Here is an 18,545-nt window from a genome sequence, read left to right as displayed (position 1 = left end):
AAAAATCGCTAAACACGGAGCTACTTCTGTTGAATGCAGAACTGCAATGTTCCATCCGCATTAAACATGAGAAGCTCCGTGTTTAGTGCAGATCTACTGTTCTTTAATATGGAACTGTGTTCCGCATTAAAGAGCTTTTATAAATCTGGCAACCCTGCCTACAACCGATCCCTTAACACACCGCCTGTGACACTTGCCTGCTCTGCTTCCATATAGTTAATAAGTATACCTCACGTTTCTGCATTATTATCCCAATATCTTCTAGTGTATTGATCTAGTACTTGTACAAAAAAAAAACATAATAAAAGGGAATAATCTCCAATATATGATCTATAACCAGGCAGCATTACCATCCCCTCTTAACACCATATCTTCATATGAAAGAAGAGTTTTACAAAAGGAAAATGACTTGATGTCATCTGACTGACATATCTCAATGGCCCACATGATGACTGCAGTGCTAAGGCCTAACCACTGCTACAAAGTATTTGGGTTAAGCAGAAAAACTGAAGCTGCCACACTGAGTCAATTAAGAGATATATAACCCATGGTACAATGCACACGCAATAAGAAAAGTGACCAGTTGATTTCATCTTGCACGGTAGGCAGAAAAAAACTGAGGAGAAACAAAGACCAGTAGGCAAAATAACTGCAGTGCAAGCAGTTCATAAACCAGAAAAATGGATTGGCTTCCAAAAAGTCATGGCAGTACGATTGCAGGCACAAAAAAATGGATGACCAGTACTAAGCACTGTTCAAAAGGTCAAGCTGTTCAATAGGCACAACTGAACATATATCACAAAATTTCTGTTCTGTTGGCATCTCTGGCAGAAAAACTGCAGAGTAACAGTGACCAGTAGGCAAAAAGAACTGTAATGCAGGCAATAGGTATAACTGAATTGCATTACAAAATGATACACATCCATATCACATAATGACTTTCACTGACATCAGTTACCATTGTACTGCAGGCAGAAAGACTGAAGAATGACAGTGATCAACAAGAAAAAAGAACTCAATGACAATGGCTCAAATCACAGAGTTTTAAGTCAAACTCCAAACATTGGAGGCGAACCTCAGGATATTCAACAAAATTATAGGTTCATAGGTAAGTACTAGGCTTAGTACAATTGCCTAGGGCAACTATAAGCCTAGTCAGAATGTGTTGGCTTTCGCCGCCCCCTTAGATTAGTTCCCTGTGCCTCCCTTTTTCATTCCCTTCCCTTGCCAAACATGTGAGGAGGTCCTAAAAGACTTAAAGTATTGATATCACAAGCTGTCGGGAACAGGTGACTAAAGTCTGAAAAAACAAATAGTTAGGCAGAAAGCCACAAGTTAAAGGGAGCACACCAAACTATGAGTCAATGAACAAAAACTCATGGTGCAAAAAAAAACAAGAGTACTCCCACTTTTATAACACAAACCCACCAAAATTCAAGAATGCAGTAACATGATGATAAGTAATGGATAATCTGCACAGCATGTTTATATGCCTACCCACTACCTCTCAAGCTCTTACCACTGAATTCTTAATGGAACCAAAATTATTGGTAGAACAAAGGCATAATATTAGGCATTTGCTAGAAAACCTAATTTATGAGGAACATAAAGTATCAGGCAAACATCTAGACAATGGCATTCTTAACAACCAACCTCTTATTAACACAAGAACTCTGGACAAAATAAAAAAAACAGGGAAATTACCATGTATTATGTGAAGAATAAGAAGTTCATTTTTTAGTAGCTTCACACCTCAGCATTGTGCTACAAAGCCACATTTTTACAAGGGACAGACAAAACATATCAGGCAAACATTCTACAACATTCTCACAGCCCCAGGTTTATATCACATAATTGAAACGTGATATCATCGAATGCCATAACATCAAACTGGCAACCTTGAATGCTGAAAATGACAAAAGGTGAAAACAGTGATTTTTTTCCCTGGGGAAAAAAATTGCTGTTCCAGCACACAACACAAAACACAAAAACACTAAAAACTATTGCTAATGTGGGGGGCTTCACTCCCCACACCCCCCAACATGGGGGGCTGTGCCCCCCACACCTCCCTACTTAAATATACCAACTCTGAGATCGCACCACAGTGGAGGACATAGCGAAGACATGGAAATGGCCCACCAAATTCTTTCCCTGGGAAAGAATTTGATGTTGCGCTGCTACGCTATTCTCAGTCTTCAAGGTTTTGGGTATGATATTATAATATTCGATGTCTTGCAACTTCGATGTGATGATATAAACCCCACAGCCCCTACCCCTGCCAAAAATTCAACCCCCTCTTTTCCCACCTCCTCCAGCACAAGTCTCTTGATGTTTTCCTTCTATGTTCCCCTTTATCTCTCCCCCTTTTCAGTCTTCTTTTTATATTCCCCGTTCCACTCTTTTAAGAAAACAGAGACCACATAAGCAGCTCTATAGAAAATATATACAGCCTCTTTGTTTTCTAAAACTTAATATAAATAGCTTCTCTGTCTCCTGCTTGCCTCAAATAATTCAAATGTGCTTGTGCTTAGTCTCATTCATCCATCATAGCCTTCTGAAATTATACAAGCACTTATGTTTTCATGTAGTAATCCACATATACATACAGAATAACTTTAGCAAGTTTACTCATTTAACAAAAGTGCCATTTTTTACTGAAATCTTTTTCATTTACTTAGTCATTGTGAATAACTTGTGATTAGTGCATTTGCATATAGGTGTAACAGCGGTCTTTGTGAATAACTGCTATGAAAGTACAAACCTGGGGACTATGAATACCACCCTCACTCTAGTTATGCTGTTTTTTATGTCTTATTTGGTGGATGCTAATACCCCACTTAATCCGTTACATTAGGCCTTTTGACTTTCTCTAAATGGTTTTGGGTTCAGGTACAATTGTACAGTGTTGCATGGCTGGAAAAGCCACAGTACTGCTTTTTCCTTTAGTCTCTTCAACTGTCTTATTGTTTAGTTGTTTTGTATCATTTTCTCACTCTCAGATTCTTAGATTTGTGTTTCTGAGTATGTTGTATACCACAATCCTACTGGAAGTGGGAGTTATTATGCTATTTTGGGGTATTCATTTTATACTAATTAGGTGCCCAGATATTATGGCCTTTATGTACCTACTTTTCAAGAGTCTTTGTCTAGATCTTCAGTATCTACAGGGCAAACATTATAGATGAGTGCTAGCATTCTACCAATTCAAAAGAAAAACTTTCAGAAATTTCTGTGTACAAAACTCATTGCTACTATGGCTGAAATGCCATGACAGACAATAATCACTTTAAGGGCACACATATTTTGATTGAATATTTTTCTTAAATCTGTTAATTTTTCCAACTGATTTATTTATTGACCCATTGTTGCTACTGTACCTTCAACTGACAATACATATAATCAGTTGCAGAAGTAATATAACATATACAATACCCAACTCCATTCACCACATGGACAGAACAAAGGCAAATTTCTAGACTTCATTTTGACTCACTCATATTACTCATCCATAAGGCAATCTAGTGCATTGCACATGTTGAAATCTGCAAACTCCTTATGGAACCACTGCATGTCAATGTTTTAGTAGTGACGCACCATGATCCTCTTTGGTATTTCAAAAAGAATTAGCAGCAATCTTACAGTTACACATCTAGTTTCTATGTGACATTAGTGAGTAATATATTCACCCTGAGCTTTTTTTTCCTGCCTTGGAGAGATGACCGATCACCATAACACCTCAACTAACACATCCTCAGAAAAGAGTCTCTTATCTATGCTCATATATATCTGTTAGATATTACTTAGTCCCAAATATTCCCTTTATATGCATGGCTGAAAATGTCCACTATATCAGGTTCATGATGGCAGGTGCCAGTTTCTCAGATTTTGCAAGCAGATAGAGCAGATATAGAAGATCATGGGGAATAACCCATACCTTATGCAACACTCTCCCAAGGATTTCTTTTCTCCTCATGTTTGCAACACTCTCCCAAGGATTTCTTTTCTCCTCATGTTTACTTCTAGGTTGGAAATGATTTAGACAACGCTACATAAACATGGACAAATGTATAACCTAAAGGACAGTCACTGACTCCATACATTAAAATCATTTCCTGACCTAAAATGTGGTCATCCTCACCCAAGCAGCAGACACTTGTCATAAGTGGAGAACATACTCTAGGTCCTTAGCTAGTTCTCAGTCCCAAACGTTCAAGGAACTCTTTTCATTCCAGATTCCAGATCATCAAAGTGGTATGACAACACAGACTTCTGTTCTTGCAAGTTTGAAAAGCACAGGTATTATAGATTCATAGATTAGTACTAGGCTAACTGCCCTTGCGAGTCATTTTAAGCCTAGCCAATTATCCCTTGTGAGACTCAAACCCTGCACCTTGTGTTTGTAAGGCAAACACCTTAACCATTAGGCCACCCTCCCAACATATTTTTTTCTCCTAAAGTGACAAAGGCATTTTTTACATACCCATATATTAGAAGTACATGGCTGTTAGGCATTTGACCTATGAGAGTCAGGTCCCTATCAGTTTACTGAATTAACATATGACCAAAACTTAAAAGTTTGAGATGACAACACTGAAACCTTAGCATGACAAATGTTCAAAAGATTGGAACTCAGAAGACTGAAACAAAAGCTGCTGATGTTATATACCACTTTTTTTTAAACCACAAAGCATTTGAATGGAGACCTCTGTGCACTAAGGATCAGAAAATGTACCCTTTTCCTTACTGTAGTAAGATCTCGGAGTCGGTATATATAATTTGCAGTGGTTGTGGGGTGCGCATCCCCCCACATGGGAGTGCCGGGGGCTTGCCCCCTGCAAAAATGTAAAAAAAAGAAAAACAGGTTGTAGTGAAGTTAAATAAAACAGTACATTCATTATTTTACTGAAATGGTTGTGAGAAGAAAAGTGCTCCATGTATGCTATAGCACTTGCCATTAATCACAGTGTACTTTAATAAAGGAACAGATGTCTATTTCTCATGAGCGTTTTTATACGTGTAAAATAGTACTGGATTGGATCTGTTTGTTTTGGTCTTCTAAGCTCTGCTTTTGTGAAAGCTCATTGTTCTGAGGTTTTGATGTTGTTGCCTTGTTCTTTTCATTTTCGGTCATGTGTTAATTCGGTAAACTGACATAGGCAGTGGGAAATGTTTCAGTATAATTTAAGTGGAATGGACACTGGTCCATTAAATGCTAATGTCACCTTAGCAATAAGTTATAGGAGGTGCAGTAAAGGAACAAGAGAGACACATTGGCACAATCAGACCCCACCAAAATATATAGTGTAGGCCCTGGTAGTCGATTAATGGGGCAGCGTATATGTTATAAGCAGAAGTCAGTAGTTAGTTTCCAGTCTTAACATGAATAGACCTTTGTTCAATGCAGGGTCATATTACTCGCCCTTCTTTGAGCAATAACAGGTACATTGTTGTACATTCTTTATGGAAAACATTTTTTTCAGAAATAAACATTAATGCAGTGTTTTTATATATGTCATTCTCTATATCATAAACTAAATAACATAAGGCTACAATTTTTTGAAGATAGGCTTTTATTTATAGCATACGTTAAATGATATAACACAGATTTTTTTTGTTGTTTGCCAAGCACTTCCACTGTGTATCTTCACAGTTGTCTGTTTACCATGGGATGGGAGATAACATATCTCTTGCTCCCTGCAGCTAATGCTCACACTATTCAAAAGTAGGCGTTGCTCAATTTCAAACTTGAAGCAATCTGTTATACAGCCTGGCAACTGTTATGTAACACTATTTAGGTTTGTCTCTATTTATTTGGGATCACACTATTCACAGATATGAGCTGCTAAGGTTCAAACTCAGATCGTCAGTTATTCAGACCACTATGCAGCACTGTTATATTTGTCCCTGATTACTCAGAATAATTTTATATACAGATGAGAGCTGTCAATGTTCTGACTTTAGTTTTCAGTTATTTATTTATTTTATTTATTTTTATTTTGAATTTAAGTGGGGTAGAGCACTGATCTCGTTGAAACCATTTCACTCTCAGCCTATGAAAAACACAATGACATGACATTCTATACAGAGTGAATGACAAAATGCAATATGTACATACATTATATACAAAGTGAATATCAAATTGGGCTTGAGAGAATAAAGGCAATAAATAAAAGCCATTATATTTTTCGTGAGTGAATAAGCCTAATAAGCAATATATGCAATACTGTTTATGTTTAGCCCTTTTGAAATGGAGGAAAGATTGCCTTATATCAAGAAAAATGAGGAGGAGGAGTACACATTAAGAATCTGTGGAAATAATGGGAATGCTGAATGTGGAAGAAATATAGCTAAATGGATAGCTAGATGGACTCGCCTGACTATGAATGTAATGCCAACATAGGTCTCAACTAAGTGGGACACATAGTAACAGGCTTACGGACAACAGTAGACAGAAGCGAGCACAATCATGGGCAATATCAGCATAATACCACCAATAATCCCATGTCTCTGACATAACATATGTGATTGCGAGTGGTCATAGATGCTTCTACAAGAACATACTTTTACAACTATTATGATTTGTCAGCCATCTCTGAGGGGGATCAAGCATACCTTCCTCAAAATTTAACATCTGCTGGAGGTGTTAGGAAGGATAATGTTATATCTGTATTTGAAATTACGAGCAATTGCGGCTAGTTGACAAGTGCATCACAAGACCATGTATCACACAGGCATCTTGCATAATACCTTGATGGGGGTTCCACACCATCAACCACTAATGTTTATGCAACAAAGAATACTTAGGTAAGGCCAATAAATATGTGTCGAAGCTCACTGTGGCAAGTGTGGTACACTTGAGTAACTCATCCCTGGAAGATGTGTTGGGAGGTGGGTGCATTGTACTCAATTATTGGTGTGATGAGGGCTGAGAGCTATGGAACTGTAATGCCCTTTGATGTAGATGTCCCACACATACTCAAGAGTTGTGCTACATACAAGTGAGTAGTCACCACTGTGGGCACTTACATTCAAGTGAGTAGTCACGACTGTGGGCACATCTTAACATTGTTCTGAGTTTTCTCAAATCTAGAGGTGTGTGCAATGGGAAAGCACAAAAATTTCCATTTTGATATTAATGGAGTTTTAACTGTTTTAAGAATTGATTCCATATATGCAGAGTCTAAAGATTGAAATTTATTTAATTTGCATGTATATTTTACTAACCAATATGTTCTGTTTTCTAACAGCTTCATTTTAACAATAGTTTTATATGCACATACATATTGCAAAAATAACAAGGACTTTAACATGCTGCATAAAACGTTTTGCCACATTTTTATGTTTATATTTTTGTTATGATTTCCTCATTTTTTCCTAGTTTGTAAACAGTACTGTTTATGTAGTGTTTTATAATTTTATAAGCCCTTATCTGGGTAATGTAATCCCTTAGACATTTTGCAGCTTCCTTATATAAAAATACTGAATGTCATTGTGAATAACAGCATGATTATAGGTTGTCGTTTCTCTGCACTGAGAACATTATTATTTGCTGTAATAAACTGCAAATTATGGAAAATGAGTCCCTGGTTTCCATAGTGCTACACCTGTCTCAGCTACCTTATAAACACAAAGAACTGTAAACTGGTGGTAAATTAAATTTCTTTTTGTTTTTATAAGGCTTAGTATAACTGCTGGGTGAAAGGGTACTGCCCAATAATTTTATCAAATAAAGCAGTGAGTGGTAGTTCTAACAAGACCTGAATGTATTCCTTTGGGATGGAATACTCAAAAAACTCCTGAGATAGAAGAAACAGACCACCTCTGAAATTTATTTGGAATCTCATAACATGCACTGCCCCTTCATTACTCCATATTAAAGCATTGCCTGTTTGCCTTTTATGCATTCTTACATTACATTTATTTTGGCTACAGTATTTACCAATTTCATTTTTATCATAGTTGTGTTGTCAAAGCACTGTACTCTTGCTGTGGTTTATTTTCTGTCAAGTCACATTATCTTTGTTCATCAATAAAAATATTAAAATGGATAGCACAGAATCTTAGTTATTTATCTAGGTTAACAAATACAAAAATAAAAGCAAAGTGTAAGCTAGAGACACTCATATGTTATTTATTAAAAATAAAAAGCAGGTCCATATCAGCATTTTTGTCCTTGTGAATCCCAAAAACTTCTTCAGGCATTTTTTGGTATTTATATAATGGAAGAGGTATATTCCACATTCAGTACTTTTTTTTTAATTAATGAATTAACAGTTATATCAATAACATGTTGCAACAATTATCAGTGATTTCCAAAATTTCAAACAAATGTGCGTGCGTGTGTGTGTGTGTGTGTGTGTGTGTGTGTGTGTGTGTGTGTGTGTGCATGCACAGGCAAACACACATGTACATGTATGTAAGTGTACAAGTGCATGTGTATGTATGTATGTATCTATGTATGTCTCTTTATCTATGAGTTTATAATGAATAACCACCAGTGAGTTTGTTGGAAACACAAAACTTTAAACAATTAGATATTGCCATTAATCTCCACTAAAATCACCAATAGGTTACATTTGTGATTACAAAAGGTAAAACAAAAAAAAACAGCTTTTTGTTGATTTTTCACCTCAACACCCAAATTAAATATACTGACTTCAGGGTAACACAGACTTGAAATAAGAGCAAAAACCCTTGCCCCAGAATTTAATAATATCCATGTAAGCACAGTGTAGAGTCTACACAGAATCTTCTTTTATTGTGTAACTGTATTTCCAATGTTCTGCCATGCTATTATTATTAACAATGTTTTAATAACTAACCTATAGTTATTGCTATACCAACATTACCACAGCACATTGGGGTAGGCTGGTTCCTGGTGATCCAACTACCTTGCTTCAACTGGCCAAAGCATTGAGGCCTAGCACATCTGGGACCCAGCCTGGTGGTACCCCCCTGCTGCCCGTGCACCACCTGCGGGGTTGGGTGGAACTGCCTCAGGGGATGGGGCTGCTCTCCCCCATGGAGTGGTGGTGGAGGAGCTGCAGTCACCCAGGATCAACTACTGGTCATGCTGTGCAGGATTGTTCATCTGAGCTATGAATACTGCCTGCACCAGATTCAGATCACGCTGGCTGACCTGGTGGGGAAGGTTTGCCCTGGCACCCAACCTCCAGCACAGCCACCCTTAGGGCAGTGAAGGAGCAGTGTCAACTGTCCCATGGGCAGAGATATGAGTCACATGGCTTGCTGTCTGGAGGCACATGCACCTTTTTTTCCCAACACCCTCCATATCCAAGGTGTTTACCCCCCTCATGTGTCACACACTGCCCGTGTCTTCTGTCTTGTCTGTCTGCAAATGCAACCCCTCCTACCCAACTTAACCCCTCACCTGTGCCTAGATTCTCTCCCTTACATTCCACTCTCACCTTAAAAAAAAAAATGCGCACCTGTCCCAAAAAATATTGCACCATACATAGCTCTCCATGTTTCACACATGCCCACTGGACACCACTAACCTGGTCTAATTAGTATGGCAAAAGATTTATGTTGTCGTCACCCCTCTCTCTTGGGTTTGAGAGTCCAAATTAATTTACGAAATCTGTCAAAATGTACAGCTGTCGCTGTACAAAATATGGATAGCTATGGATCTTTCCTACACCCTTCTTGCACTGTGCTTTCCCCCTGACTGCCTCCATTGCACCACTTTCCTATCACCCCCTTTTTTTTACTTTATATTTTTTAGCGCAGGTTTGTACAGAGCTAAGTAAAGCAGCTTGGTGTGGCGCTCCACACTGATTTGCTTAGCTAAGCTTAAATGAGCTTTAGTGATTAAATGTGTTTATTACATTGTTAGACATGAATGAAATGAACACCTCTGCCAAGTCTCAAACCCCAACCCCTCTCCCCTACATCCCACTGCATTAACCCACCATATCACACAGATCTGATGTGAAACAGGTGTTTCCAGCAAAACATACTGATTGCCACTTACAGTCATTAGGCATATAACCGAAATAAAAACTAATGGGAAAAATGGAAGTGTACCTTGGACTCTGGTGCAATAATACACCAGTAGACAGCCAATGACATAATAATGGATGTAAGTGAGGCCTGTAATAGCAGGTATATGTGCCCCTTTATCAGCAACTTGTGGAAAGACACCTGCTAAGGCAGCAATGGCAAAATACATGTACAACTGGGATCCTGGAGCAGAAATACAGCCATATAAAGCCATGCACGTACTGCTGGATGTAGAAATGTTTCTCACAGCCTGTATATATGCACATATATATTGCAAATACACATGTTTTTGCAGTGACTCAGTGGTGCAGTCTGTTAAATGCCTTGCAGTACATTATCATATGCCACACACAGTTCTGGGTTCAAATCCAGTGGTGTCTAGCAGTTCAATTACATTATTGTAAAGACAGCAAGTAATGAGTGATTCCTGCAATCCTAATCTGCACAGGTTACTGCTAGTTAAAGAACTGCTACCGACTTTTGCAAGTCAGAGGCCTGCAGATAGGGACACGCTAAACATATCTGTGTAGCCTAACTATATGTTGCCTACTACTCTGTTACTGGCACTGTTGCATAACAGACATATCTAAATCACATACCTCAATTGGACTGTACAGGGTACCCTTACCTTGGCTCTGCTGTAATGACAGGGATGTCACAGCTGCCATGTTACACGTACAGCTTGCTTTCCTCAGAAGTGTCCATACTCCCTCTATGTGTGCTAGGTTGCAGCAGCAGCTGCAGCCTGTAGCATACACATCTATATGTAAAGGTAACTACTACAGACCTACTATAACCCTCAACCTCCTAGAACAAGGAATCCAGACACAGACATATGTAATCTGTGGGCTAAGGCCTACAGATAGGGTCATGTGCAATGGTTTGCCACTACAAAAATAGTAGGTTGATAGAATAACAGCTATTGCGTTAGCATGCATATTCTGATAGGTATGAAGTCTGACACTCAAGTGTGCCTCTTTCCTTACTTACCTCAACCCACAATGTTTGCCAGCGAATAGCCAGATGACCACTGTGTCATGGGAAACTGACCACACATATGAGATGAAACTGTGGACATACTCAATAAATCTCTGCAGCTGACAGTTATGGTACCTTCCCTCTGTGATGCTGTACTCTCCACACCTCAGTGATGTCCATCTTAACAACTAAGATAGGGGCCCAGATCTACCTGAAGGCATTATATATGGCACTGTGATGGCATGTCATTGGCCAATGATAGTGCAATTCAGTTGTTTTGGCTGCAATTAGCAATTCTAAGTAGAGGCAATTACCTGCTAATGAGCAGTACCTTAAAAAGGCAAGCAGCTGCTTATTAGGAACAGCTCTGTATAAGACTTAACTCACACAGAGAGCAGATTTCCAAAAGTATTCCAGGAGTGAAGTTCAAAAAAAAGGGATATTGCACTCCAACAGGTATATACTAAATTTCTCCATATAACAGGATGTGGATGGGATGATGGAGGTATGGGGAATAGAGATTACAAGAGTAAGCCTGTCTTAGATCTATAGTAATGACATGTCAGTGATACCTTGCTGTCCTACACCTACAGGCATACCTTTCAACTGTCCCTGATTTGTAATCACATCTCAGCTCTGTCCCTGTCAATCCTGCCTACAATGGCTGGCTGCTGTAGGAAAGCTAGTGGATTACACATATTACATTGTAACAATGAGTAAGGGTGTGCACGCCTGTGACGTCAGATGATGTACTCTAATTCACTCCCCCCGTCATTTGGTCAGTGTCTCATATACATAGTTCTAACATTGTAAAAGTGTCCCTGATGTACTCTCGCTAAGTCCCTGTTCTGTTGACATCTGTCCCTGTTTGGTTGATGGTTATGCTTAACATACCTGTCAACCTCTTACTGCATAAAACCAGGACAAAGCCATAATTTATGGGGGGACAAAGGCTCAAACTCAGTGACAGTGTTTAAATATTTGTCAAAGATTCACAAGTTTGTGTAATTAGTTAGTCTGAGCCAGTGTAGGTGCTTCCGTGCTAGGTAGCAGTGTGAACAGTTTGGTAAGCTGGATGCAAACTTAGCTATTTTATTGTAGCAAACCGCCATTTTATTTTTTAGATTGAGTGAAGGTTAGTCAGGATGGGTGCTGCATACAAAAGTGAAGGGGGAAGATAAGATGTTGCTAAAGACTTCCTAGTGAGAAAGGGTTTGTTTCTGCAGAGGAAGCCCAATGTCTGGTGAGTTCTCTTGATGGCTTGAGTGATTTTTTGGTCATATTTTAAATTATCATCAATTAAGATACCAAAAAGCTTTGAGTTGGAAACTGTTTCATTGAGGTATTATTTGTTTGCTGATTTGATGTTGATGGATTGTTTCTGTGCTGACAGAGATTTGGATAAAAACAGCATTATCTTTTTAGCATTTAAAAGTAGTTGTATTCATCTAGTCAGGCCTCAACTAAGGAAAAGGAGTCATTGATCATCTTTTGGAGTAGCGGTAGACTTGGTGCACAACATATGAATGTGGCATTCTCTGTGTATTGCATTATAGAGGCTTCGTTGGTAACTTTGTGAAGATTGAATGAACTGAGTGAATATGTCGAATAGTAAAGGGCATATAATAGATCCCAGAGTTACATGAAATAGAGACAGAAAGGCAGAGAAATCTTGTTTCCATTTTTCATTCTGGAGTCTTTTGCTGAGATACATGTGGAACCAGCTAAGGGTTGAATAGAAGAGTCCTAGTGTGAATAGTTCATGGGGTAGGTGTTGGTGTGAATCTGTGTCAAATGCTTTTGACATTTTTAAGAAGAGACTATGTGTGTGGTCAGTCTGTGATTATAGCAACTTGGAGAAAAGGGAGGAGCAGATATTGTACAAGAACTAACATTTCCATTAACTCTTAGTCTATGTAACTTGGAATTAGTATATTCTGAGATCATCATATGTCAGATTATTTGGGGGAATCCAGCCCCCTGCACGATAATCATTTAATGATGGTACAGTAATATACTATCTTTTCATAGTAAGAAAGTATACTACCTATAGCCATTTCATATGGTTTCAGTAGCAGGAGACATGATGAATCTTTAGCATCCTGGAAAAATGCATTCATAAATCCTGTGGGTCAGCCTTATCTTAAACTTATTAACAAAAGCCTGATGAGATCTGACTCGTATTGTATAAGATTAGTTCTCAAATAGCTGGATCTATAGTTAAAAGGGATCTCCAGAAATAAAAGCTCTGGTTTATTTTAAAACAGCACTGATAGAACTGTTTTTTGCAGGATTAATAATCTTCATGTGGGAAAGTACTGCTAAAGTCTGAATAGAGGATGAAAAACCCTTTGAAATTTCACAGGGAAATGCTATATATTCAATTATGTATCTGTAATGAAAATATTTTAATGCTTCTTAATTAGTTGACTGGGAATTACTTCAAGCATTTAATTGTCTACACATTTATATAAGAGTAATACTGCAGATTACAAGTTAATATTATTGAAGGCCAATTAGGAAGAATGTCAGAGTTCTGAATTAAAATTCTTTGAATAAGATAAGAACATGTTTCCTTACTAAATATTTGAATGTGTGGAGTTTAAAATTTTAAGTATTTGTCTTGCAATTTTCATCTAAATATTGTAAAATACTAACTGTTTACTAAACTATAAACATCCTACTAGACTTGCTAAATCCATGATGGTCTAATAAAAGCAATTATATGTCATCTATGTTTCCTTGTGTTTGTGTTATGTATTAGTGGACCAACATGGCATTTCTTGTTGTTTCTACCCACTTACAAGACTGATTTCAGCCTTAACTTGTACAGTTTGTTTAAAATGAGAACTAAATTACTGTGTGGATTCATATGTACATTGGTAAGTACTAGGCTAGTTACCCTTGGGGACCAGTTTAAGTCTACCTAATTTCCTATTTAAAGGTGAGAATCAAACCTTGTGTCTTGTGTCTAAGCTTAAACACTGTATCTACTATGCCAATCCCATCCTGTATGTATGAGTGTGTGTGATTGCGTGTGTGTGAGGACAAGATGAAATGGTCATTGTTAACTAAGTTTAGCATTTGTTGAGCAGTGCTGTCTTCTGACTGTAGACCTTGTGGAAGCACTGTGACAGATGGAGTGTATAACACTGATATGTGCCAGGATCTCTATCTTTAGTTTCATATATGTGCAGGGGTAAGTACTAGGTTAGCTACCCTGGGGACTAGTTTAATCCCTTATCCATTGTGTCACCCAGTGTGTGTGTGTGTGTGTGTGTGTGTGTGTGTGTGTGTGTGTGTATTTTTTAATTCTCCAACAATATGTTTGTTACTGAATAGACCACTACCATTTTACTGCATTTAAAGTACTTCTGGTATAAACATTGTCTGTATGCTTTCTAAACTGTTTGCACTTAAGCTGTCCTGCTGTAAGGAATAATGTGTTTTATTTTATTTTTGAATTGCACTTGAGGTTTCTTTTTCTGCTGTGTTTTTACATCAGGTGGCCCATATCATCCATCTTGTTGCAGAAGATGTTTGCTTGGTGTTCCAGAGTTGGGAAGCTTTACAAAACAGCTCAAAGTGTAGTCGTTTACTAGCCAGAGCACTTCAGTTTCTTTTCGGTTGCTATAAATTAGGTGGATTTGAATGGAGCTGTTCACTGAGCAGTGTCAGTTGGCAGTGCCCTGTTCAGACTCAAACACTGGGGCAGTAATGCTTACATATGTAACTAGCAGTAGGACTGTAACCTGTAACTTAGTGAGGCATTACATAGAGGTAAGTTTAGAGCAGCGAGCTTGTGCATCTAACACTAATACTGTATCTTAGCACTATCTATCTAGTCCCTGATCCTAGAGACCACCATAGGAGACCTCTAAATAACCCAGTCCTCAAATCATAATAGAATATTGTAATACAGGTCCGGACAAAATAGCTATGCAATTTCCAAAGTCTTCATAGCCAGCTTGTTAGATATAGGCATCCTGAGATAATGCAGCAATTTTCTTACATTCACAGACAATCTTTTAATCCTTAAAGGAAAATTCCACCCTAGAACTTAAAAAAATGTTTTTTTTACTCTACCTTTGTTTCCTGACTTATTTTAACACCTCAAAATCACTCTAAGTGCTTTATTTGTAATTGTAGCCTGTTTTCCACAACATAGCTACCAATGGAGCTTGACGTATCAACGTGATCTTGTTCTCCATAAACCCTTTCTCTTTCCCTTAATACTTTGTATGACTCATGACAGACATAAGGAAGTAACTTTGAATTCTCATGCCATTGACTACAAATGAAAACACTGAGCAAAGGCCAGCAATGTAGTTACCTTTCTGGCTGTAGCTGGATAACTTCTAAGTAAAGTGTAAAAAAAGGCCTGAGCCCAACATAAATGTGGGTGATTAGAGACAGAAAAGAAGCAGTCCTTTTACAGAAGGTAAAGAAAATAACAGTGACCCTCCCAACTCCCACTATATGTCAACTACTATTATTCCATGACTGCATCAAAAACCCATTGATACCTATTTCGGATATGACATGGGACAGGGAGCAGGTGTAGTTAACCCACAGTGGTCTTCTTATAGCATCTCAATACTATATAGCTAAAGAGTTTTGTTTAATATCAGTGAGAGTCAAGGTACTTAAGATATTAGTTTCTAGCACAAAACAGATAGTGGTCAGCAAAACGGGATCCTTAGACAAAATATATGAACACAGTTCCCACAAAAACATTCAAAAGATCACTCAATGGCTAATTGAATTTGAATTTAACATTAAAGCAGGCTGCAGCAGCACAAACATTGTTTATTTAGCTGTGGGCAACTTGTGTTCCTCCTTTTATGTTGGTAAAACCAACAGGAAGTTTAGGTATAGGATCAGGGAGCATTTGCTTAAAATTAGACATTCTGATAACATCAATGCACTGGTGAAACGTGAATAAAACAGATGCTACACACACTTTCAGATTCATGGCAATTGAAATGGTCTATGAAAATGAATGAGGAGGGGACATTGTGAATTCAACTGAAACCACAGAGAGTAGATATATAGTGAGGTTAAGGGCAGACAAAGGGAGGGGCCTGAATGATAGGGTACCCCTTAAACCCTTAATAAAATCAAGACCATTAGCTAGGAAGTGATATGCTTAAAATACCTAATGTACTTAAAGGATGTTTATATATATATATATATATATATATATATGTTTTACATATGTTGCATAAATATTTTTATATTGTTAGCTTCAATATCTGAAAATGTAAAAGATGTAGGAATTTTTAGAAGGTTTGACCTTTATGTTCTTATACATTCATTTCAGTATTAAGAAGCTGTTTTTGTTTGTTAAGTGTACCCTTTAAGAAATGAAAATGAATTTGTTGATGTTTAGGGTTCAAAATGGCTGCTGTTCTCTGATCACTGCTATCATCTAGGTCTCTGATATACCCTGGATTAAAACAAACCCAGAAGGCATTGCAGAATTAATAATACAGAAATAACTGTAGATATTTACTGCTAATATCATCCAGCAAACAAAAGAGGAAGAAAAAGTGACAGATTCAGCTCAGAAACAGCAGGATTCACTAAGATTTCTGAATAACAGCTTAAATCATGTGCTACTAAGGCCCTGCATCTGACTGCATGATTGGTAAAACACTATACAGCAAGATGTCAAAAGAGGAAAATAATATTGAAACAACAACAACTAAGACCAAATTCTCAGTACTACCTCACCTGAGAAAGACACAACTTCAAAAAAAAACAAAAGACAACTAAACAAACTGACAACTCTAAAACTACAAATAAATCCAAGACAGACCAGCCAGCTAATCTGGAAGACATAAAATCTGCCTTATTACCTGTCCAGCAAGCAATAAAGGACTTATCATTACAATTTCAAACCTTTGGTGACTCATTCAGCCAAATAATATCCAGAATGGAAAAATCTGAGTCCAAAATAATAGAAAATGAAATAAAAATAGACTCTATTTCTCAAAGAACTGATGCCCATGACAAAGAAATGCAAAGCTTACAAGCAAAAATGACAGACCTGGAAGCAAGATCTCGAAGGAACAATGTCATCATCAGAGGAATACCCGAAACTGTACTTCATAACAAATACCAACAATCAAGCAAATAATAAATTCCCTGCTAGAGGAACCTGAAGAAATGCAGCAAATAACAATAGAAGGAGTCCACAGAGCCCTGAGGGAAATGCAAACACCACTGAAACCAAGACCTGTCTATATTAAAATATTAAACTACCAAGATGTAAATAAAATCATACTGGCAGCAAAGAAAAAAGGCACACTCACCTGGAATAATACTAAAATCTCCTTTTCTCAAGACCTCCCAATACAAATAAGACAAGCAAGACAACTAATATCTCCATACTGCAAGTTCCTAATAGAAAAAAAAATCAAATCCCAGATGAAATATCCAAATCAGTTAATCTTCTACATCATAGAGGTTGCCATTTTCAAGCAAATTCCACCTTCAGAAGTGAAATATATCCACACAAAAGATAAAGGACCCTTGAGTGAAAAAATGACCCCATTCACAAGCACTCTAGCTGGGATCCAACTCTGAAAGCTTCCCCTTGCTGTCTAGGCCCTTAAATCCATGATGTGAACCATGAGGAACACAGGAAAATGAAGTACAGCCTGGGTAGGAACCAAAAATCAACTGCCGTTTCCGATGCGCGAATATAGGAAGGAGCCTCCTCCTGGGACATTGGTCTGCAAAATCAGTCCCCCTACGATTTTAAGGGCTCCATTAAGAACAGTCAGACAAAATGGATTTCAGCAAGCTCCAAAAGATTTTACTGCCTGAAAAATGAAAATTGATCTGCACCAGCTAAAAGAAGAAAGCTGCACCATAGATGTCAACCAATCTGCAAGCAAAACCTTGAATAAATAAGGTACTGTTGAACTGAACCATTCAAAAAAACAGTACACCCAGTACTGTGTAGGTGAATGAAAATCCAGCCTTAAATAATAGGCAAGAAATAAACTGTCAGAAACAGGCTAGCTCATAGATTAATATTGGGAAAAAAAAGGAAAAAAAATTGTTAGATGTTTTATGTATATACTAGAAATATGTTAAAAGATCCTGGAGAGAAGTAATCTCAGGAAAATAGTAAAATAATCTAACAATCTTGGATAATGTAAATATAGCCTTAATGTTAACTATAGCAGAAGGACTGTTTGGCTAAGCTGTTTTTTTTTTTTTTTTTTTTCTGTCTCTTTATACTTCCTACCTCTGATAAATAGGTGCCAAGTATATATTTTACAACCTACACAGATTGATGTGGAAAAACATTACAGGCACCAAAGAAGGCTGAAATCTGAATAAATAAAGGGGAGGAAAAGAAATCAAATGAAAGAAAAATGTAAAAATGACAAGACTGATTGTTTAACAATATTACTATGGTACATATATTTCTATAATTTACTGAGGAATGTATATTAATATGCTGTTTTAAAAATACTATTAGAAATAATTAGTCACAAGACAAAAACAATACATGCTGTACCTTAAAT

This window comes from Protopterus annectens, chromosome 6.part0, assembly GCF_019279795.1.
Source record: "Protopterus annectens isolate FY-2018-M chromosome 6.part0, PAN1.0, whole genome shotgun sequence".
In the NCBI taxonomy this organism is placed as follows: domain Eukaryota; kingdom Metazoa; phylum Chordata; order Ceratodontiformes; family Protopteridae; genus Protopterus; species Protopterus annectens.
The sequence above is the reverse complement of the archived record's forward strand: the minus strand, read 5'-3'. Positions refer to the sequence as shown.